The 23,494-nt window shown below is 41.4% G+C and overlaps 1 long non-coding RNA gene across 1 annotated transcript; it reads right to left on the reverse strand.

Annotated features, from left to right (window-relative positions):
• Window positions 1-21,314: 21,314 nt before the first annotated feature.
• Window positions 21,315-22,446, reverse strand: LOC145420048 (uncharacterized). The gene is made up of 3 exons (XR_013901336.1): window positions 22,309-22,446; window positions 21,825-21,860; window positions 21,315-21,467 (listed from the first exon to the last, which is right to left on the reverse strand). It is a non-coding gene; the product is annotated as an uncharacterized LOC145420048 (long non-coding RNA).
• Window positions 22,447-23,494: the final 1,048 nt, after the last annotated feature.

The following is a 23,494-nucleotide window of genomic DNA, read 5'->3' on the forward strand; positions in this document are numbered from 1 at the left end:
CAGAGTTTGCAGCACACCGTGGGGGTTTTATGATGGGGTCACTTCTATAAAGCTGACTGTAACAGACAAAGGCCTTGCACGTCTTCCCTTCTAGAAGATGCATGCTCAAATGAAGATAAATAAAGATGAATAAAGGTTTTGTGAAATGACTACTGAGTTCTGGTGCCGTCTCTGGATACCCGAGGAATAAAAAGAACTTGGGTGAAACTGATTTCGCAACAGTAGTTATTCTAACATTTTCTTTATTTAGGAGCACTTCTATACTACAGTTCTATTTCATCTTCCCTAACATGCCGCCTCAGTTGTGTGTGAATGTTTCTGCCTCATTTCTTTCCATGTTTAGGCGTTACACAGTTTCTCCATACTTGTGTCTCGGGGGTTTGGTCCTGTTGTGTGTTGGGCTGTGCTGGATGTCTCTGTTTCGTGTCAAACTTCAGGATGCAGTGAATGTTGTTCTGGGATCAGAGACCACATTATTAAAGCTTCTGCTTGTGTGCGAGGAAACATCACAGGCATCCATGAAAGCGTTTAACATTACTCTGCATGAAATATTAAAAGTATCACACACAGGTGATTTTCTCCATATGTGGCTGTAATTTTGGAGCCATTTCCTTTCCTCTTAGAGGCAGCGCAGAGGAAGAAAGAGCGCTGACATTTTTAATAAAGACCTCCTCAAATCACACAGTCTCACATAAAATATTGAACGCTAAAATCAATACAGCATTAGAAAAAGAAATGAGTTAAGAAATATTGTGAGGTCACACTGTGAGGGTGACCAGTGTTTGTGTGTGACACATTATGAGAGCTAAGAAGAACATTTTTCATAAAGCAAACTTTAAAAAATACATTATGGTTTCCCGAGCTTCCTCTCTGAGTAAATATGGTGAGCATAAATAGAAAGTGAACGTTTGTGCTTGTGCTCAAGTGCAGACACTGTGGTGTATTCCCTTTTCCTTAACTCCAACCATTAACTGTAAGTTTGTTCTCGGTGGCTATCGTTGGGATTCAGTCGTATCTCGGCACATATTTTCTGAGCCACACAGTGAGTTTCTTCCAGGAACCCAACTCCTCCCTCCTCCAGCGGGAGCACAGGTGGTTCAGTATCCTCCCCCATCCATCAGGGAGGGACGGAGCACTCAGGGTATTTTAAACCCTAGAATTAGCCCTGCAAAAGATTGGCAACCAACTGGTGTAGCCCACCTCTCACCCTATGGCAGCTCCAGCCCCTCCATGACCCTGAATTGGATAAGTGGAAACAGGATGGGAGGATGCACTGATTGAGTTTCGCTTCACATCTTATTGTCTTTGTGTAAAAGTTACAAGTAACTCAAAAGCAAAACCCACCGTCCCCACGTTGCGCTAGCGTCACACAGCAACTCTTCTTATTTTCACCGTCTGAATTGTGTCGTGTGTTTGTAGGAATTTGGCTTTTTGGTCAACTAGTGTGACATCAGGTGAACCTGCATGATAACCATGTTCTGTGTGTTCTTCTTTGAGCTTTAGAAAAGTATCTGTCCTGCAGTGCTGACTTTTGAAAACGAGAGGCAGCCGAGGAAGGACACATTAATTCAGCCACAGTGCTGCTTTGAATACTCACCTGATCTCAGTTAATGCAGGAAATAAGAATTTTTTTTTTAACTCTTCCTCTGATATTCTTCCACCTAGCCTAACTAAATATGTCGGTAAAGCCGAAACACCATGATGTCCATGGCAAAAACACCTTGTAACAGGACTTCTCAGACCGCTGGGTGATGTCATAGGGGCCAAGTCCATCTTGTATACTCGTTACTCTTTTCTTAGGTTCTTCAGCCCACAGCAGCTCTCTGTCGTTTGTGCTGAATACTCACGTGGTAAAGTCGAGAGAGATGACAGCAGCAGTCACACACATACAGCTCAACCCAGCTCACCTCTGAGAGATTCGTGTGATTCTTTACAGGTAGGGGGGAGAGAGCACTGAGAGGTGGGAGGAGATCAGAGGAGACAGAAGAAAGACAAAGGAACAGGCAGGAGGTAAGAAAACAGGAGAAAGAGTTTGCAGCAGTACAAAGAATGAGGGCGGCCTTAAACAACACTGAGGTTGAAGCTGCAAAATGAGTGAGATCAGGTGAAGGGCTGAGTGTAAGACAAATAAGGATCATTCTGAACTGTGAATCAAGCAAAGCTACTTTCAGTAGAATCCAGGGGTGCAAATGTGGAGCTTGAGATCAGCATCACTGTCCTCTTTAAAACTGTAGGCTGTAAACCGACGCTCTCCTGCTGCAGCACTTAATCCCACCTGCTGTTACCATGGAAACTCCAGGTGTAACCAATCAAACAGAACTGAAATATGAAAGATTAAAGATTTATTAGAGAAAATAGTCTTATTTAATGACCTGTTTATGTCCATTTACTGAACTGCTTAACCAAAAGGAGCTTAAAGCCAGCCGGAGAGCCTCTGGTATGTGTTTTAGTGTTTCCCTCTCACTCGTCCCCCCGCCTTGGAAGGATGATGAGTGAGAGGAGATTATGGACCCACTGTTCTTAACATTGGCATTGTTAACTGTAGTTTTGTGCGTGGACAGCTGAGACCTATGATGTGGCTGCTGAGGTGAAGCTGGTAGCTGCAGCACAGATGGCACAGCAACAACTACGCTGTTGGAGCGCATTAATAAAGCACAACAAAGCTGTTGTGCGGCAAACAAAAACCCTATTCAAAAACTACAACCGGCATCACAGTTAATTTTCCAGGCTGCTGCTATTTTAAGTAGAAGAAAGGGCTGGCTGAGCAGTGACAGAGGAGCTGGCTGTGTGCTGCAGCACAGCTCAGACACACGCCAGTTTGCTGTGTCTTTGTGCAGCGCATGTTAACGGCGCCAGATTATCTCACAGAGACGCTGCACATGAAGATAAGTGACGAGTGTTGTTTCTCAAAACTTTCTCAGCCCAGGAAGAAGAGGAGGAGGGCATGACTAACCGTACACTTAGCAGCCTGGAGATCAAAAGTTGCGTTCCATATCTGTGAAGTCTTACATCACTGACACTGTAAACAACCCAGAGAGGACCGAGGGAGGGGTGAGGAGAGATGAAAGCACGACGCGTGCAGCAGACATCAATACGACACCAGAGACAGAGCTCAGTCGAATATTTATGTGTCACTCACACACACAGAGGCGTTGTTGTGTCCTGCGCTGCCCAGCACTGTGTGTGTGCGAAGCAGCGTGTCTTTGTTGAGCCTGACCTCACCTCAAATGTTCTGTTGTCAGCTCAGTCACATCTTTACTGCTGAGCAAAGACAAGCACAACAGCCGGAGGGGATTCGGTTCATCCTCGGCCAATAGACACTCGCCTCCCTACATGCACACAACAATGTGTCACACGTATTGTTTGTGCCTTTCTGCAGAGCAACACTACATCAAAAATAGATGTTTTGAAGTGTAGCAGTGGCTCTTGGCTTTTTAGGAGTGCAGCTAGCTTTTGGGGAGTGAAACACTATCCTCCTGGTTTAACAGGTGTTGGACAAATGCTAGTGCCGTCCCAATAACAAGTGTATTCTGCTGCAAGTCCAGGTAATCCATTACATTCAATTCTCTGTTGTGTGCATGACACAATATTAGTCAGATGACAGAGTCCTAGCTATTTCTACACTTTTATTCTACCTTTGTCTAGGAAAAGACCAGGGTTGGGCCAAAATGCTTATGGCTTAAAGATGGCTTAAGAACAGGCGGTCAGATGTTGCCAAGTCTTTGCTGATAACAATAATGTGCACATTTGAGAAGTTGTGATGGTGCAAATAATGTTATTTAAAAAAGCTGATTCTGTTCACCTGGACAAATGTTTGTCTCACTGAAAACGCTCCGTGCAGATCAACAGAATCGACTCTTTGGGGTTTCCTTACCTGGATGATTGAGGATGAATCAAGACAATACTTGGTATTAAAAACAACAATGTTTGGGTCAATGTTTGATGATCACTGAGATATAATTGAGAGGATAATGATGATAATAATAGTAAAAATAATGATGTAACAGTAATAGTAATAATAAAAGGTTTAAAAGTCAGCAACGTCATATAAATGTTTGAAAATAAATGAAACAAATCTAAAATATGAACAAAATAAAGGACATTTTGCTGCCAAGAAGCCAGAATTTGTTATTTTCAAAGTGATGTTGAGCAACTGATCTCCAGACTTTGTGAAGTCTTTCTCTGGTTCACAGGTATCAGTCTGGTACCTGGCCATTTTCAGATCAATGTTTGTTTGTTAAAGAACTTAGAAATGACCTATGAATGTTTAGTCCCTGGAGAACTATTCCTGAAGCCTACTTACAAGAAAACTTCTCATGAGAGTTTAAGCTGGGTCTATCTCCAGGCCTCGAGGGCCGGTGTCCTGCAGGATGTGTCCTTGATCCAACACAGCTGATTTAAATGACTAAATGACCTCCTCAACATGTCTTGAAGTTCTCCAGAGGCCTGGTAACGAACTAATCATTTGACACAAAAGAAAAAAAGAAGGTGAAGCCTTGTGATTTACCAGCTGCTCTATGTACCAGCTCTCACCTGTCGTCATAGGTACAGAACATGTTTGCAGATACAAGTGGCTAACATGGGTTCTCTCTATATTACTTTAACAATTAAAAAATTGTTTTGAAAGTAGACCTCACTCCATATTTTATTGTCCCATCACTGTGTAGATGATGGAGATGGGGTAAAGCCTGGAAACAGAAAGTTGTCGCTGTAACCTTATCATCCTGAAGCATAAGATGCCGATCAAAATCTGATGATAAATAATCACAAGTCTGGAAAAGAGAAGGACACAAACATGGCGACATTTAAAGCATGGCCTCTGAGGAGGAACACGGGCAGAAAGATCACTGGTCAGACATGACTTCAGAAATGAAACGGGGGATTTTGGGGACAGAATAAGTGATGGGTGATATGGAAGTGAGAACTGGGAGAATAGTGTGAATTCCCAGAAGAATTAGTGAGAGATAGAACGATCATTCATCGTTACACACATCCTGAGACACATCCACTCTGTTTTACTTTAACAATTTCACTTGGCAGGAGCTAAATATGTTCACATGAACCATTAATAGTGTATTAATAGGAGTTTACACTGTAACCCTCTGCTGAGTTGCCAAAGCTACATTCCAAGTATTTCACCCACTGCATCTGCAAAGCCACCAGCTTTGTGAAGGGCTCCACACTCCTCACACACACTCTTCACCCTGCTGCCTTCTGGAAAGGTACCCGAGCATCCGGCCCTCACTGCCAGACTGAGAAACAGTTTCTTCCCCCAGGCCATCAGACTCCTGAACATCCAGTGACTGGACTGACACACACACACACACACACACACACACACACACACACACACACACACACACACACACACACACACACACACACACACACACCAAGTTAATTTTTGCACAGTCCTCACTCTTTTGCACAATGCAGTGTCACTGTTGCACTCTTCATTTGCACTGTTGTGTCTGTATCGTTCTGTTCTGTCTGGTGTTGCACTGTCTTTGTTTGTTTTTTGCACACTTGCACTTCATGTAGTCCCGTGTTTGTCTGTCACATGTAGCACCATGGTCTTGGAGGAACGTTGTCTTGTTTCACTGTGCACTGTACTGCTGCACATGGTTGGAAGGACAATAAAGCCACTTGACTTGACTCGGACCTGTATTCTGTATTTACAGTTTGTTTAGGTCCTTTATCGTTATTGTTTTCGACAGATAATTTTGGGGGTCTGGTGAGTGAATTATGCTTATCTGGGTTTACAAAGGAAGACTTACTTTTTTGACCTAAATAGAGCCAAAACACAAAGTAAATGTTACAGACAGATTTGAATTTAACCATCTTGAGTGTGCGCTCAGTGTTTGGCCTTGAATCTTCTGCAAACCAAGCACCACAGCAGCCCATTTTCACTAATTATCTTCACTCAGACAGGGAAGCTTCTAATTAGTGACATCAGCTGTTGAAAGGCTTGGCTGGAATGAAAGCCTGTGCATTGTTCCATGAGGTCTGGACACTACATGTCTGTGAAATGTCTCTTTGTTGCTCCAGGTTCAGAACTCACTACAAACATCTACAACTGTGTTTTTACCCTTTGCACAGAAGACAAATGAATAGGTACACATAAGCTTTTAACAAGGACAAAAAAAAAAATCACACAAGCCTTTCTACATCTACCTTCACAGCCTCCTTTTTTCTTTACATTTGCACACCGAAAAACACCAAGTCAGAGTGACTGGTGGCACATTTTACCGTTTACAGCACTTCAGTGTCATTTTTGAAGGTGTCTGTAGCCTGTAAGCCTTCCCTGGGAGGAAAGTTTTGTCAGGGAGGAAGCAAGAAAGTGCTTTTTAATGCAGCAACAAATATAAACAAAAGAAAAGATCCTGTCCCTGAAGTGGGTCTCTTATCCCCACCCCACAAAGCTTAATCTCATTTCCACACTTGATAGCATAAACTGCTAAATAGCCTCCACTCTTTCCTGTTATTTAACCAGTGTGGGGTCTGTGGAGAGCCAGGCGGGGGGGAGATGTGAATGAGAAAAGGTTATATCTGCAATATACAACTTCTCTTCTTCTTAATTATTCCAATTCATGTGTTTTTAGGTAAACACTGTTTGAAACAAGGTGGTCAGCATCTATAAAAGAGCCACGGACGACAAGATGGTGATCTCACACCAATTAATGTTCAGATTACGACACAGTGTTCTCCAACCGTGACAAAGAAGGGACGGCTGTGCTGCTGATGGATTTTCATTATGAGGAATATGTAAGAACTCGTGCTGCACTCTGAGTTTGTGTCTTGTGTTTTGGCAGCCATAACACGGGCTTTACATTAGGCCGGTTCGATAAAGAGGAACCCGAGGCAGAATGAGCTTCGATTTAGCAGTTCTTGTGCTCGTGTCTGGTGTTGAACTGCAGCTAGTGACCCCCCCAAAAAAGAGAGAGATTGCCAATACAAGCAACCAAAATGAGTCTCTTTTGTGGGGTGGCTGGGATCAACCAGGTGTAAGTGAGGATCTTGCACATTCATCCCCATCCTCTCAGTACTTTATCTAAAAAAAGTGAACTTTTTTTAGTTTAACATCAGGCATCAACACCAGTCCATGAAATATCTGAGAACTCGAAATACAGTTTGTGCTCGATCGCCTGAGGCGCACAGACCTGCCTGTAAGAGGTAATAACAGGATCAGTGAAAGCATTCCTGCTCTGGGAAAACACAACAAACATGAAGATGTGTTCGGTGCTTTCAGCTGTTTCAGTTCCTTGAGAGAGCTGCACACTTCCACCCGTGTGACACAACAGCAGTGACTTTAATCACAATCGATCATCGTCCCAAAATGGTTGAGTTTTTTTTATCTGGTTAGTATTTCCAGGTAAATAGTTAAAGCAGTAATAGTAGAAGTAGCAGCAGTTGTTACAGAGCGCATGGACGTGCACCTCAACTGTCCCGACTCTTCACTGGTGACAATGACAATAAGACTGTAAATAGATGGATGTGTCGTAGGCTGACACAGACTTGGGTTGATGATCATAGATGAAGTGTTTTGGTTCTTAATACACAGAGATGGTGCCAGGCTATTTAAAGGTCCACTTCAACCAATCTCACCCACCCACTCACCTTACAGCTCACTGCCTCACCCACAGAGTCATGAACTAAAAGCTGTTGTGTGATGTCCTGATATTTAACAATAGCTTTTCAGAAGTCATTGCTTCAACTGCTTATTGGTAAAATGTCTCCAAACTTTAGCGTTTGCATGCAGGAACCTGTTAAGGGTCAAATATTGAGGAGGGATATAGGAGGAATTCCAAAATAACAACACTGATCCGGCCAGGTGGAGTCAAACGATGATTTTAATGAACACGCGTGGGAGATGAACACTGTACGCAGACAGCATCGATCTCACTCGAACAATACACAATCAGTTGTTTTTATACCATCAGGGAAATTTATAACGCCCCCTCATGCGTTAAGCAGATACAATATATGCATACGTCAAATCAAAACCACAATGACTTTGAACACAGTTTGAAAAAGCAACATCGCCTCGTCTCCATGCCAGGTGTCTTCCTGTCGCTGCCGAACGCTCGCTTATCGTCTGGAACATCAGGCACACATCCTGCAACAAACTGTTCTTTTTTGCAGGCACAATTTTGCAGTTGCAAGAAAAACATGATTAACCTCTCACCTATAAATGAGTCCATCTACGGTGTGTGTGTGTGTGTGTGTGTGTGTGTGTCAGCCTGAAATGCACTCAGTTTCACCTCACCAGCTAAACCTTGTAACCTTTCCACCAGACAGAAGGCCAGCACGTACACAACTGAAACTATATGTGTAATATATTGAATAAATGTTTTAATCAAATGATACTACTCAAAACTTAATAAAAGAATATGAACAAATAAAAGATAATAAAGAATAACCTGATATGTGTTTTGTAAGCATGTATTGCAATTCCTTCCACAGCTCTAGGCCACTTTGCTCAATAGTTGTCCTCGGCCTCTTAGTTCCAGTGAAAGGAAGACAAAATGCTTCAGCACACCAAGAAATATGGGGAAATTTCATTTTATATAAATGCAATAAAACTGACCTGAATCGGATGGAAGGTTCTGTCTTCACTTACTTTAAATTGACAACTTTCAGGTGCCGTAAATTCTTTTTAACAGGAACTACGAACTGAGTGAGCCCTCATCTGGGACTCTCCTCAGCTCTTTCCGGGACAGTGGCGCAGCTGCCCCTCTGTTGGTCTTCCTTGGTCTGTTGTGTTCTGGGGGCCTCTGGATGTCTGGAGTTTTGATCTCCTCCATACCTGCTTCACACCCTGGAGGACGGGGCTGTGGCCCCCCCACACCCTCTAGCAGATTATTACATGAAGGAACCTTTTAAATACAAGCGCGTCCATGCTCACAGGTGTACACATGGGTGATCACACCCACAAACTACACCCTTTTTGGCTCCTACCTCAAAGCACACTGTGTTCTGTTGATCTTATGTGCTGCACAATAATGTTTAACATTTAGTATTTACTGTCATATTCCCATATATCATTGTGATGTTGTTTATTCTATTACTCTTGTTCTCTTCTGCTTGCTTTCTTTTTTCTTTCTCAGCAGGTGATCCAGGTGATTGATATATGCATTTTTTTTTCTCTGCCCGTTCTGTTGGTTTTTGTCTTTTGCCCTTCTCCCCCGTCCCTCTTCTCAGTTGTTTCTCTTTCCCTCTTTCTTTCTCCCCTTCTTTCCCCCAGTCAAGTCTGTCCCGTATTCAGTAAGTGAAAATAAAATGAACAATAAAAGGTGAATCAAATGGACCATTACGGCAAGGCTGGGATGGTCAGTTTGGTAAAGTAAATCCGTTGGGCATCTTTCTTTGCCTTTAGACAACAATTCTGATGCAAAAGAGCCAAACGGGACAGGCCAAAAAAACCCCAAAAAAAACCAAAACAGGAACTACGAACAACAGCCAACAACAGAGCAGCAGAATTGAGGGAATAGCGGTGGAGGAGTCTAGTGATCAGTCGAGGACTTAAAATAATCAGCAGAACATCAACAAAAAGACACATTTGAACCACAGATTGCTGATAATCAGCAATGGTTAAAAATATCAGGCAGTAAGGTGAGAATGTGTCAGTTAGACTCACAAACATTTTCCTTTAGCCTGTTCCCACCGTTCTCTCCCTGAAATGTGCAGAACTGAGCCTCACAGAGAACGAAGTACAGACACAGCTGTGAGGCTTTTCTCTGTCAAAACAGCAGCATGACAAATTTGGATCAGGTGGCAACAATCATTAGTTCATTTCAAAGCATTCAATCATTTTTATTGTTTTCAGGTTGGGAAATATTTGCCACAGGACAATGAAGGTGAAGGGAATTTAATTTGTGGTGTTCAAACTCAACACGTATTTCCAGAAATAAAACGCACCTCACGGGAGCAATTTTTCCGTGTTTTCCTGCTTCAGTAAAACACACACGAGCAGGCAAAGTAGTTTACCAAGGGGCATACTGCCAGAGGGAAATAACCTGTCACCTTTTAAATTATGTCGACCTAAAAAAGAATTGCAACAGCTTGAATAACACGTTCATTCACTTTAAAAAGACCCGAGACAATCAACAATAACAGTTGTGAGAGTGTGACGCAGAGCCTGGGGCATTTCTGTAGGTTTTACAGTGGTTTGTGGACTGACTACTCTTTATTTGTGTCATGGTCTCCGTGCCTGCCCGGCCGGCCCCACAAGGCTACATTTGCTGTTTCGGTTCTCTCCCTCTCTGCCTGGGCGGAGCTCACTGTGGGCTCCCGCCCTTGGCCCACACACCTGACAACAATCACCTGTCATCACCGGGAGCACTATTTGAGGCTGGAACACAGATCCTCTCGTCGCTGGATGATTGTACTACTGACGTTAGTGTTCTCACAGCTCCTGTGGACTTGTGCTTCGTGATTTGTGATTAGTTTGTGACTTCCCTTCTCTTCTGCTTCAGACCTTCCCCCCCGGACCTGCGACCTCCCCGCCGTGTGAACGTGTGTGAGTGTGGGCAAGAAGACGTGAGCGAGTGTGAGAGAGCTACCCTGTGATTCCCTGGAGTTTTGGATTCCCTTCACTGTATATATATTGTGCACTGGAACTGTAAATAAACTGCACTTTGGAGACATCTAACCGCTCTGCGTTTGAGTCCCTATAACCAGATCGTGACAATTTGCTACGGGCAAATAACTGTAATGTCAGGAGGTGGACACACTTGTCCATTTGTAAAATCTCAAACTCCACAGAAAGAAAACACACTGACGAGTGCCGATTGTGAGTGGAGAGAGATGGGGATGGACACCTGACAATGGAAAAAATGACACGTTAGGGAGAAAAACAAGCCGGGCCCTCGATTCCTCCCATGTTTCATCCTGACATTGTTCACATCCGAGGCTGTGGACAGGTTGCCAATATAACACGGAGAAGTAGTAGTAAGGCACAGGCGGGGCGAGACCTGCCTCACAAAAACTCTGCAAGCATGTTGAACAGATGGCCTCTGCGGGCGTCTGACGATGACGACACTCGGCTGAAAAGTGACGACATGTAAAGACTGACGGCTAAAATCCTTTACATGGCTCCGTCAAGCATTATTCCTTCCCCAGCATTTTTAAATCATCAAAGCAGTGAGAAAGACATGTACCTATAGAAAATATGACTTATGGTTAGCATGTTGATAGAGCAGGGGTCACAGATGTGTTCGTATCTTGGACTCCTGCTGCTTTAAATAATGGTGGAACTTTCAGCTGCGTCCCTTTGCTGAGCGCAGGGCCCGACAGATGAAGCTCTGATATGTGAGTAGATTTTGCTTTTGTAAAGCAGTGAAACACTATTTCAGCCACTTAGATACATTATGAGTGGAGCGGCTCCACTGAAAATTGATTGATGAATTTTATTAATGAGTGAACATGTTTGCCACTGTGACCTGTGGTTGATGGGCTTCTCTTGTTTGTTTCTCACTTATAGACATCTTAGTCGTGTTGTTGTGTTTGTGATACTTTAGTAAGGATACGTCTGAGTTTAGAGCACAGCCTTAAATAAATGTGACCTCTGAGTGTGGTTCTGTCCGTGGTGCTGATCAAAGCTTGAATGATGCTGTTGATGTTACCGTGTGTGTGTCCAGTAACTAACTCCAATGATTGATGAGTCTATGCATATTTGCAGATTTGGTTAAGTTTTGCATGATCATTATATCATTTTAATGATCAGGAAAGAAGAGAGCAATGAGCAGATTAATCACAAAAAGAGCTGCTGGAAAAATGAAGAAGAGCAGAAACTGTCAGCTAGACATAAAAACAGAGTTTGTCACAGAAGCTATGAGGTCATGAATGTTTGAAAACGAAAGTTTTAAGGCTCTCTGATCATTTTATTTGCTACTTTCTTGTCTTCCTGTCCTGCTGCAGGAGGCCTCCTTCACTAATATAAGTGTAGAAATACCATGAGACTCATGACACAGACTCATTTTCTTTTTACTACCCTGCACATGTTGGTGATTCTCAGTCATTTAAACCACTGATGATGATGAAGAATGCCACAGTTTGTTCGCACTAACCAAAACAACTACCATCTTCATCTCATGCAGCCCCCCTGGCGCCAACTGGATGCTTAAGTCAAAAGCCGACGGGAATAATGATTCTCCCTTAGATAAGACTATTTATTGTGACTCTCCGCCCCCTCATTGAAGGCCACCCGCACTGACCAAAGATTGCTGACTTTTGCCTAACCGGGTGAAGAGATACTTTCTCTCAGTTGAACACAGAACACACACCCATACGCATGTACACTGACACATATGTACACTCACCCCCCCAAATGCCTTTGAAGCTATGTCTTCTATGTTGTGAGATGTGATGATTCATGTGCTGAGGTGGTTTTTTTTCTGTTCTCAAACTGATCTTCCTGTTGGAGCTCAGTGTGGGGGGAGTTCTTTTTTTCTCCTCGTCTTTCCTAATGTTGTGCATTTTCGATGGTTTCGGTTCGGGTCGCTACTCGTGTGGTTGACCGGCCAGTGCTACCTAGCCTGACCTGTCTCCCCGGTGTGATGTTTGTGTATTGTATGTATGGTCGGCAAAGTTTCATCTATATTAGTTGCCCCTTGGGGATAAATGACGTTTTTTTGACTTTGATTTTGACCTTCCTGCTACATGAGAACAAAGCTAACGGGATCCATCTGTGGTGTGAGGAGACTGGGAGACATTAGCAGCCAATAAACATTGTTTAGAGCACACAGCAAACATGGTTTTATAGAACATGATGGATTACAGAAAGCTTTCAGCTTACAATAAAGAAATTTGTATTTGGAATATTTGGAAATCCAGGGTTAATGTCAGCTGGCTGCAGTCTGTGCTGCTGAATCCAACACACTTCTTCCAAACCTGAAAAATGCCTGACTATTTATGATAGTATTATCTATTCTGATTGGTTTTCCAAATTTGCATCTGATAGTATGAGTACGTCCCATCATCCATCAGTAAAGGTGGGCAGTGAAAAGTACTTTGCTGTCCTCAAAGTACAAGAGCAGCATAATCCAGAACCCCCACCCGTCACAGCACCACTTAGACGACAAGCAGTGGAGCACTTTTTTTATCAGACTGATTCAGCTCCAGCGACACGAGGACAGAAACAGGAAATTGTTCCTACCCCATCCAATAACTCCTGACAATTCAGTACTTTGTGTCATACAGAGCAGCCTCAGCAGTATTTACTACACTTTGCACACTTTGTATGCTGCACGTACAAAACTTGAGATCTTACTTATTTATCAGTTTTTATCTTCTCCGTTTTATTAACCTTTTTTTCTTTTTGAATCAAAGCTGTTTCTCTATTTTTTTTTTTTATTCTCCCGAGCCTCTTTATTTTTCATTGGTCTTTTTTCCTATGCTGCTGTTGTAATAATACAGGAACGTGCCAAATTTTTTGTGAAAGTATTTCTTTTGATCAATGGATCAAAGGCTGTAGTGAAAACTGTCAGACAGGCTGAAGGTGAGATCCTGATGGGAGCTCTGAGCAGTTTCAGCGGTGAAGAGTTGGGCTGGAATGGGGAGGGATTCTGGAATACAGAGAAGAGGATCATGGCTGAGTGAAGAGCAGAGACTTTACCTTCAGGCCAAGCAAAGTTTCACCCACAGCTGGCCCGAGTGCATGTGTTACCACACTGTTTGACTGGAAGAGAAGAAAAGAGACTCACTGCTGAGCTTGATTGTGAATGTGTGTCAGGTGTGCAGGCTGGCTGCAGAGCAGGTGATCAGTGAGTGTCAAGTTCAGGTACAAACATGCACAAGACAAAGTGGGGACCACAGGAGACAAACACCCTCCTTTCTCAGTTTGTAGATCCTCACATCGTAGTTCCTCCCAGCAAAGACGTGAGCAGAGGAAGTGAAGCAAAAGACATTTAACAAAAATTTGGCATCATTGCTTTGCCTCTCGTTTCAAATGACGTCAGTGTTTGGCACAGCTGCACCGCGAATCATTTTGCTGCTGCATTTTATGATTTTTAGCAGGTGCTTGAAATTTTGTTATATTTCTGGCAACTTTTTGTTAAAATTTATAACATGGCACAATGTGACGAGCTATCCAGTGACCAAAAGACCAAACAACATATGAATTAAAAACACTCTTTGAAGAATCCCCCTTATTCTGTCTTTTGTACAATCCACCGAGCACGATGCCTCATGTAAGCAAAATAAAACTCTTGAGGTTATAGCGCCTCCTATAGGGTCAGATTTAAGTGTTGCGCCAGTTCAAACTGGATTTTGGTGTAAAAAACCCCCAACTGGTATTAATATACATGTCTGGGAGCTCCTTTCTCATTGTGAAAAACATAGGAGAATATTTAAATCACGCGTGCACTAATTAACCAACATTAGCGACACGCTGCTAATTCCACTGAAATTTTATGCCTAACTTCTTGCACTCATATGGCTGCGCTATGGCCCGCAGACAGCACAAGCTGGAAGGCTGAGACATTTCTGTTTGTGGCATGTTATTTCGAACACCACATTAAGATGGGATAAAAACACAAGGATTAACCGGACAGCTAATTCTAAATTTGTTCAGTGAACTGAAATATGACCTGGACCCTCCAACCAAACAGCAATGACACAAGACCGGCAGCAACAAAACTATTTTGGTGTCGGGCCCTTTTCAGCATAGCCTGTGAAGTGGAGTTCAAAATAAATGGCTGAAGAGAACTGAGGGATGACTACACTGACTTTGAAACTAATAAGATAGCTCTTTATTGTCATTGCACAGTCACACTAAGCACAGCACAGGCCTTTGAAAGTCTTAAGTTTGTTTTTCGTTTTGATGTTTTAAATCGGTTTGAAAGCGTCTTTATTTCTGTTCGGCAATTACATTCAATTTGAAAACTTTTAAAACACATTTTCCTTGATAAGGTTTAATTACACTCAAACAAAACTGTTCAGGACCATGGACAGCGCACACAGTTTTCACTGTAAACTCAGCTGTGCTCTGACGGTTTGTAGTGGTGGACCTACACAAACTAAGCTGCATGCACTTTGACGACAAAACACACACACACACACACACACACACACACACACACACACACACACACACACGACTCCTCCATGAAATATGCAAATCTTTTTTTTTAAAGTAGAGATAATCTTCTGTCAATCAGGCATTTCCGGTTCATTTTATTCCTTGGATGGATGAAAGTTGATGTAATACAAGAATGCGACAGAACGCATTGTCAAAATATTATTGCATGATTTACAGCCTTACATCAGAGTCTGTCAGTTACTGACAGTCTGCTTCCATTATTACGAGTCTGTCTTCCAGACTGCCACCATAGGCCTACATTTAGCGTCCGCGTGTATGATCTGTGTTTATATGGTTTTCTGATTAGAATTAACGAGCTGTGCCTGTCCAGTGAATTCTCCACAGCTGAATATCATCTCTTAATGTGTAACCTGTTAAATTGCACAGTTCTCGGCAGCTTGGGTAGGTCATGTGGAAATGAACTGACTGTGCTTAGAAAACAGCACAACTTTTGGAAATCGCCAGCTGACCACACCTATCAGCGGTATTTGGGAATTGTGCTCACGTGCCATTTTGCTCTGTTTAGTAAATCTGGCCCAGACTCTCCTCCTGCAGATACAGTTCAGGAGTCACGATCCTTCAGTGAGGTCCACTGAGGCTGATTTGAGGCTAGCAGGCAGGAGGACGGAGGGGGTAAGCACAAATTCAAAATGTGAGAGTGTACAGCCTCATTTCCTTTCTTTGGCTTCTTTCCTAACTTTAGGACCACCCTAAAAGATGTATTTATTCCGGCTGCATGTCATGCCTCTTTCATTAGTCAGGGTTAGAAACATCTGTGCACAGTGTTGGGAAGGTTACTTTTAAAATGTATTCCACTACAGATTACAGATTACATGCCCCAAACTGTATTTTGTAACGTATTCCGTTACTCTCATTGAGAGTAATGTATTCTGTATACTTTGGATTACTCAATATATTATCATGCTTTTTACAACTACATAAATGTACTATTGATGTGTGATTTATTATTTTTACTGAAGGTTATTCGCCATACCAATACTAACTAGATTTTTAAATCTTAATATAAATGAGTAACAGTAGGCGGACATCAGGTAAGGCTGCACTTTTTGCAGCGATCTCGTATAGAAAACTATTCCGCGCGAATATAAAACAGATCCGCTGCTCGTAAAGGCATAAAACCATAAAGAGACCTCTGGCTGATACGTCGGGCTCCGTGTCGGGCTCGTAGCCGAAAACTAGCTTTACTTTGTTGTCTGGGTCGACTTTGTATATGCATGCATACATGTATGTATGTATGTATGTGTATATATATATTTTACATGCCTCCATCTCCCGTTTCTGGTCGGTGACATCTCTTACTTTTCGACTCTTTTTCTCCCTCGCTCACAGACACATAACAGGTACAGCAGTCCATTCTCCCTGCAGCACGGACAACACTGCCCATGAAGCTGCATTCTTTAGGGATATGCCTGTAACACTCTGCCTATTGCCTTCATATTAAATCATTTTTATGAATCATTTTTTAAAATATTCCTTCACGTCATTATGCGGGCCGCAAGTAGAGGTGACATGGGCCGCGAGATTGAGACAGACATGAGAGCCTCTTAACCCGTGTTTTGTTTGGGTGGACACCAAAAATATAGAGTTCATAGCCTTATGAAACAGGAAAATACTGCCGTGTAATCCATTTATTTCAACAAAGTAACTGGATTCTGAATACCACCTTTTAAAACAGTAACTGTAACGGAAAACAGTTACTCATATTTTGTATTTTAAATACATAACGGCGGTACATGTATTCCGTTACTCCCCAACACTGCCTGTGCATCCTTGACTGTGGCTCCTCTCTCATCTGTTCAGATTTTAAAATTGAGACAGGATGGTGCACTGGGAGGGAGAATTAACAGTTCTATATAATGTTGTACAACATACATTAAAATCCATTTTGCTTGCTTTAACCCCAGGATGCTGATGAGTTTTGGGACTCAGTATAAGGACTGAAAATGACTCAAACAGTAAAACTGCGGATTAACAGTATGACACTATAATTCTCATCCCACTGTTTTTTCTCAGAATGAAACTCTTCAATTTTGAATGTATAAGAGGCCTAAAGCTCTTCTCTAAAGCAACACAGCAGCTTATCTGTGCTCGTGGAAGCCACAGTGACTTATAAAATAAGCATTAGTTACAGCCCGGGTACACGAAGATATACTGGCCTACATACAATGTGTGATGAATGCACTTTCCTCCCAGCCATGAAAATTTAGTCCTTTTAAAAGTTTTGAAAGCACGCTGGGGGGCTTGTACTCACACACACATATATTTATTCACTGTTGTCTTCATAGCCCCATTGCTTGGAACATTTTCTTCATATCCTGCAAAGTATTGTTGAAATTATTTTCCCTGTAGTTCCCATCTACAGGTTTGCTTCATAATTTACTCCTCGGGGTTCGGATATAAATCACACGTGCACAAATTCCAGCAAATGAGCCCAGAGAATGAAGCCCACTCTCAGACTGTTGGTAAGCCTGTTCCCCAGTGAGCTGTGCTTGATTTTCAGCTCTCTTCTGCAGCAGAGCAGCAGCAGCAGCACAGTGTGGGGCTTCACTCCAAACGGCTGTCTGAAAACGCTTCCCCTCTGAAACTGTAAATCAAACGCATTCAAATTTTGGAGATGAAGTGGAAGTGAAACCCGAGGACGTCATTTTAAAACAGTGCGAGCCTGAACCTGACATCTCTGGCTGCTCCAGCAAAGCAGCCCTGACACATGAAAGGTGCTGTCCACTGGTTTAATGATCAGACAAATCACAATTGAATGATTGGATGGATTATGTGCTAATGAGAGCTTCTGATTATAATGAAAGACGACTCCTGTGAGGTGAGGTGAAGTAAATTATACTCTAAAGTTGGGGATCCCTCTTTACAAAAGTTTTAAGCTCCTTTGAAAGTTAACGTCATTTAAGGTGAAACTTCCCCCAAAGTCTGTCTGAACATCTTATGTCTCAAGACATGTAAACGTCAGATTTTTCAGTCAGCTAAGAAAATGAAGATTTCTTGATGAAGTCAAATCCAGACTACAGAGTCTTTATATATATAAAACGTTTCTTCATTACCTTTATGTCCAAATGTCTCCTCACCTCACTTGGTGACTGGGAAGCATACCCCTTTGCTTTGGATTTCATTTCATTTACTAGCACCTAGTCACTTTATTCAGTTACTACTTTAAGTGGGGCGACCGTGGCTCAGGGGGTTGGGAAGCGTATCTGTAACCGGAAGGTTGCCGGTTTCATCCCTGGGCTCTCTGTCCTGGTCGTTGTGTCCTTAGGCAAGACACTTCACCTACCACCTACTGGTGTTGGCCAGAGGGGCCGATGGTGCGATATGGCAGCCTCGCTTCTGTCAGCCTGCCCCAGGGCAGCTGTGGCTACAACCGCAGCTGCCTCCACCAGTGTGTGAATGAATAGTGGAATTGTAAAGCGCTTTGGGTGCCTTGAAAAGCGCTATATAAATCCAATCCATTATTAAAAAACACTTTACAAGTAGCTACTTAATAACAGCTATTTTTTTACTTATTAAATTAGCGTCAGTAAGAGGCATGTTCAGAGCGAGAATTTGAATTTGTGAGTGTTTTGAGGTCTAAACTCTTTTTTGAAGAGGTTCATGACTCCCATCAGCCAAACAGAAATATGAATATCTGGGCCAAAGTCACTTAACTCAGTTACACTGAAAAAAATATGTTGTTGGATTTACTTAATTCAATGGTGGACATTTGTTGCACACAGATGTTTTGCTTTGGCAGCAACTTAAACAATTGAATTAAATTAACACAATTTATTCATGTTCAATAAACTTGTGCAATTTGTGTTGATAAAATGTGACTTAAACATGTTTTGATGAAGTAATTTGAGCTCTTGGAATATTTTAGTCCTTCACAATTTTCTCACGTTATCCCAACACGATTCAATAACTTTTACCCAATACTACTTGGTCACTTAAATACTACATGTTATCTTCAAATTACATTTTGCTATTATATTCTAGTATCAAATACATAATTTTCAAATGGAGGCCTTATAACAGATTGTATTGTTCTCTTCCAAGATGGTTGCTGGCATCCACCAGTAACCTTTCAAAACAACATGTCTAATTTCACTGCAGTAGGTAAAGAATTAAACTGACATTACTCCTCTACTGAATCTATATAAATCAACAGTTAAATAATGTCAGTTCTTCCGTGTTCTCTGGAATCAATCACAGTAAAGAAATTAGACTGTTTCTTTTGAAAAATGTTGGGAAAGAACAATACAAAACATTCTATTTAAGGCCTCTAACGTCAAGATTCAGTTAAACAACAATTATAACTAAACAATTTGAGGTAATGTTAGTTTCCATTAACATTAAATTAGGTTACTGAATTGGCAAACACCTTCCTATTAACACTACCCATTTTACCCCAATAACTAAAGAAATTAGCACTTGCAGGTCAAAACCTTTATTCAAGAGACGCAAAAATAACATTGATACAGTGACTGTCAAAAATTACAGCACTGATCATACTGTGACATCTTGGTTCAAAACAGCACACTTAGAAATATTCAACGTTCTTTACTTCAACTGAATGAAACTGAAAATACCATTTCACACGACCCATATGGGATATTTAGACTGTATAACTGTTCACGCTACATCTCTTCACTAGTAAAAGAAAGAAAAAATACAAAGAGAAATTTTAAAATGCTGCCAAACAGACAAACAGAACTTGTACAGAGCAAAAGGAAAAACAAACAACAACAAAAAACGGCTCGTCCTCATGGCAGTTGCAGAGTATATAAAAATGAACCCTGCGATCCGTTCCTGGAATTGAGCTTCAAAAATGCAGCAGAACAAGTGTGAGATTTAAATGTCCTCTCACCTAGAGCTGGTCACCTCACATGCATAACAGTGAACTTCGTTGCAGGAGCAGTTTTGTCTTAGTTGTGAGCTTTTCTTGAGAGCTGAGTTGCATCCAACTCCATTACCACCCATTGAATCACCTCAAAAGTGTAGCAGAGTTGTGATGGGTAACTCATGTTGAAGGAATAAAAAAGGTCCAAACAGCATGGCTACTGCAAAGGTCACGTTATCCAGATCTTGAAGAACAACATCAGAAAAGTCATTGCCTGCCGCATCCTCTGGAGACAGATGTTCATTGTGGTTTTCTCAATCTGTGCAGTGGCCTCAGTCAAGTCCTGGTTAAACACAAAACATTTCTTTAAGATTCCTTTTTAAACTCATCTCTTTTGAATCTACCAGTTCTAATGTTAGAGTAGTTTAAACCAATGCAAGCAACATAGTAAATAGCTATAGCCAAAGAGTGCCATGCTGCCATTCATGGTCTAACAGAGTTTCTAAGAGAGGGTGAAAAACATAATAATTTCAAATGCTTTACATTAGTTTTTGTTAGAAAGACACCGGCCCATCAGAAATCCAGGTTATGTCACTCAGAAGATGTTAGAATTTAGACTTTCAGCCCCACAATTTGGTTAGCTGTTGGTCAGTTGGTCATTTTTTCAAACAAAAGCTAATATAAATATTGGTGGGATTTTCCTTTGTTCATTAGAATGACAAATTTAAAGTTTTTTCACACTGATGTGACCCCTAATACAGGGGTGGGGATGGGGCCTCAAGGGCCGGCGGCCGAGTTCACTACCAGGCCTCATGTGAACTTCAAATTATTAAAGAGGACTACTGGTCCTAACCAGTCCAATGAGGATCAAGTGGATAACTAAATGCATTTTTAAATGTTGCAAAGCCACAATCTACTCATAAAACACTCACCATGAACTCCTGCACCAAGATGTTGCAATTGTCTTTCACACAGATGCGGAGCACTTTGATGAGGGACTCCGAGCATTAATGTCATTCTTGACTATTATAACAAAGAAAACAGAGATTTGTGAACTTTTCAGTAGCACAGAAGAAAATGATCCCAGACAAAAACTCTTGACTTTTTAAACCAGTCAACATGCAACACCAGCATCTACAAAGCAATATCAAAAGTTCCTGTTTGACATCAACTTTATGGATATATAGTTTCCAGAACATTTATTTTTAAAAAAAGATAATTTTTTCTCAGTGGGCCAGTAAATGCATGACGAAAATTATGGCATCCTTTTAGTGGAATCATTACTCACAGGTAATAGTTGACTGTTTCAATGGATGTAGCATAAAAATCTTTTACTGACCTAATGCAATACATATACACTTTGTAGTTAAAGAATTTTAAAGTTCTTACTGTCATTATGGCAGCTACATCCTTTAGCTTTGTGCCCTGTTCCCCCGATCACTTTGCAAACACTTTCAGCAGACTGTCAGAGAAAAACTCAGCTCCGTCAGAAACCTTGACTGCAAAGGCATGGTTGGGATGCACTGGAATGCTGCATTTTATCTGAAATGACATAAAATTATTTTGAAATAACAGCAGGCACTGTGCTTGGTTAATCAGTAATGTTTTGTTGAATAAAAACTGTGTTTCCAGATCTTATGGGATTAAAAAAAATCCAAAGATGTTTGTTTCTGATTTGCAACCCAACAACCCACAAGTTACAACCTCATTTCAGTTCAAGTGTGCATTAATGCGAGTCCAGTAATCACCTTTCTGGCAATACATACAGGTATAAGTTAAACCTATGGCAGATTTTGGATCTCTCAGTTGTATTAATAGGGTGAGTATGCATGCACCTAATAATTATAAAAACCCATTATAATTAAGTTACAGAAACGAAAATAGAATATACTTTCTTACCATAACACCTTGAACCCACAATCCATCAGCTGACTCCTGGTGAAATGCAGAATAGATGTGGTCTCTCAATGTGCAGCAAAAAAAACAAAAACAAAAACAAAAGGACAGCAGGTGAGGGCAGGAGGGGTAGGGATGTAAGCTAGCATAATGCCGCTGATGATATTAGCTAAAGCTGTTCAATGTCCAAAATCTCACTAACACCACGGTGCAGTAAATACACAATGTAACTGAAGAGTCAGTTGACAAATCTATTCACACAGAAAACCAAATTATGTTATGAGTGCCTCGTAATTAGGTTTAATGTGATATTACGGCTCTTGTGCCAAAGACAAATTCAAATGAAAAAGCGCCAATTCTTTGACAACAGATAAAACAGCAAATAAGCTAACGGCTCTTTTTTAGCATGTTACATGGCGACACTCTAGACGTTTAACTACATTTGGCTGAAATATGGTAAAAATGAATTCAAAAAATCAAGACATACCAAAAACGTAGAGTTGGCTGCTCGACTTGACTGAGATGGATGCCTTTTTTAAACCACGATCCAAAGCCCGCGAGATGAAATCACGCGTGGTTTCACGAGATTTAACGTTGCTATCTTATTGACTTACTTCACCTGAACATGATATGAACAATTTAATACACCCTTTCTGCATATCATGTAGTTTTTACACTATATAGTTACATTTAACTTTAAAACATGAGGCAATTGTGTTAAATGCATGCAAGATGCTTACATAAATCCAAGAGATGGCCAGTCCCTTTTTTTCAGTGTAGCCTAACAAAACAAAAAGTTTAAAACAGGTTATTTTCTAAACTGCACATCTGGAAAACTGCATCAGACGATAGCTTGGATCTTGGTGCGCGGACAATAATAATAATTAAGTAGAGATTCAAAGTCTGAGCAGAGCAAGGTTTACTCTTTTTTCCTGACTCCCTGGTTTACAGAAATGTATGCTTTCATACACTGAAAGAAGAAGACAACCAAAGACATGAAATTTACACACCTGTATACTTAGCGGTTTGAATACTCTTTTTGTCATTTGCACACTGCTCGCTTTCACTGTTTAATACGATCAGAGCTGCAGCTGAAAGAACATGACTAAGGCCTCTGTAACACAGGCCAAGAAATTGGTTTGTGGATATTCCCCGGATGGCTGTGAAGGGCTGCTGGTGGTTGCTGTGAAACTGATTTCAAAGCCAGAGTCTCAGATGTCTAGAGACTGCAGTAACACCCTGGTCACCACTGGTCAGTAGAGAAAAAAGGGATATAATCTGTAATAGACAGCATAAGTTTATTCACACGATTGTGTTCCCTTGTGTGTGTGGTATATTATATTTGTTTTTTACTTGCTATATTATTACCTGTTGTATTTGTTGGAACTGCTGCTGCCCTCTTCATCAGCTCTGTCTTGGAAAAGAGATTTTAATCTCAGTGGGACTTTTTACCCGGTTAAATAAAGGATAATAAAAGTATGCTGATGACACCACCAGCTCATCACTGAAGGAGATAAGATAGCGTACAGAGCAGAGACAGAAATTGTCTTGCTTGTGCTCAGGAACTAACCTGAAACTGAACGTCCTTAAAACAAAACAAAAACAAAACTAATCATGGACTTCAGGAGTCACAGACAGGCCCACTCCCCTCTCATTATAAATGTAGAAATATG

Source organism: Astatotilapia calliptera, chromosome 14 (assembly GCF_964374335.1).
Source record: "Astatotilapia calliptera chromosome 14, fAstCal68.1, whole genome shotgun sequence".
In the NCBI taxonomy this organism is placed as follows: Eukaryota; Metazoa; Chordata; class Actinopteri; order Cichliformes; family Cichlidae; genus Astatotilapia; species Astatotilapia calliptera.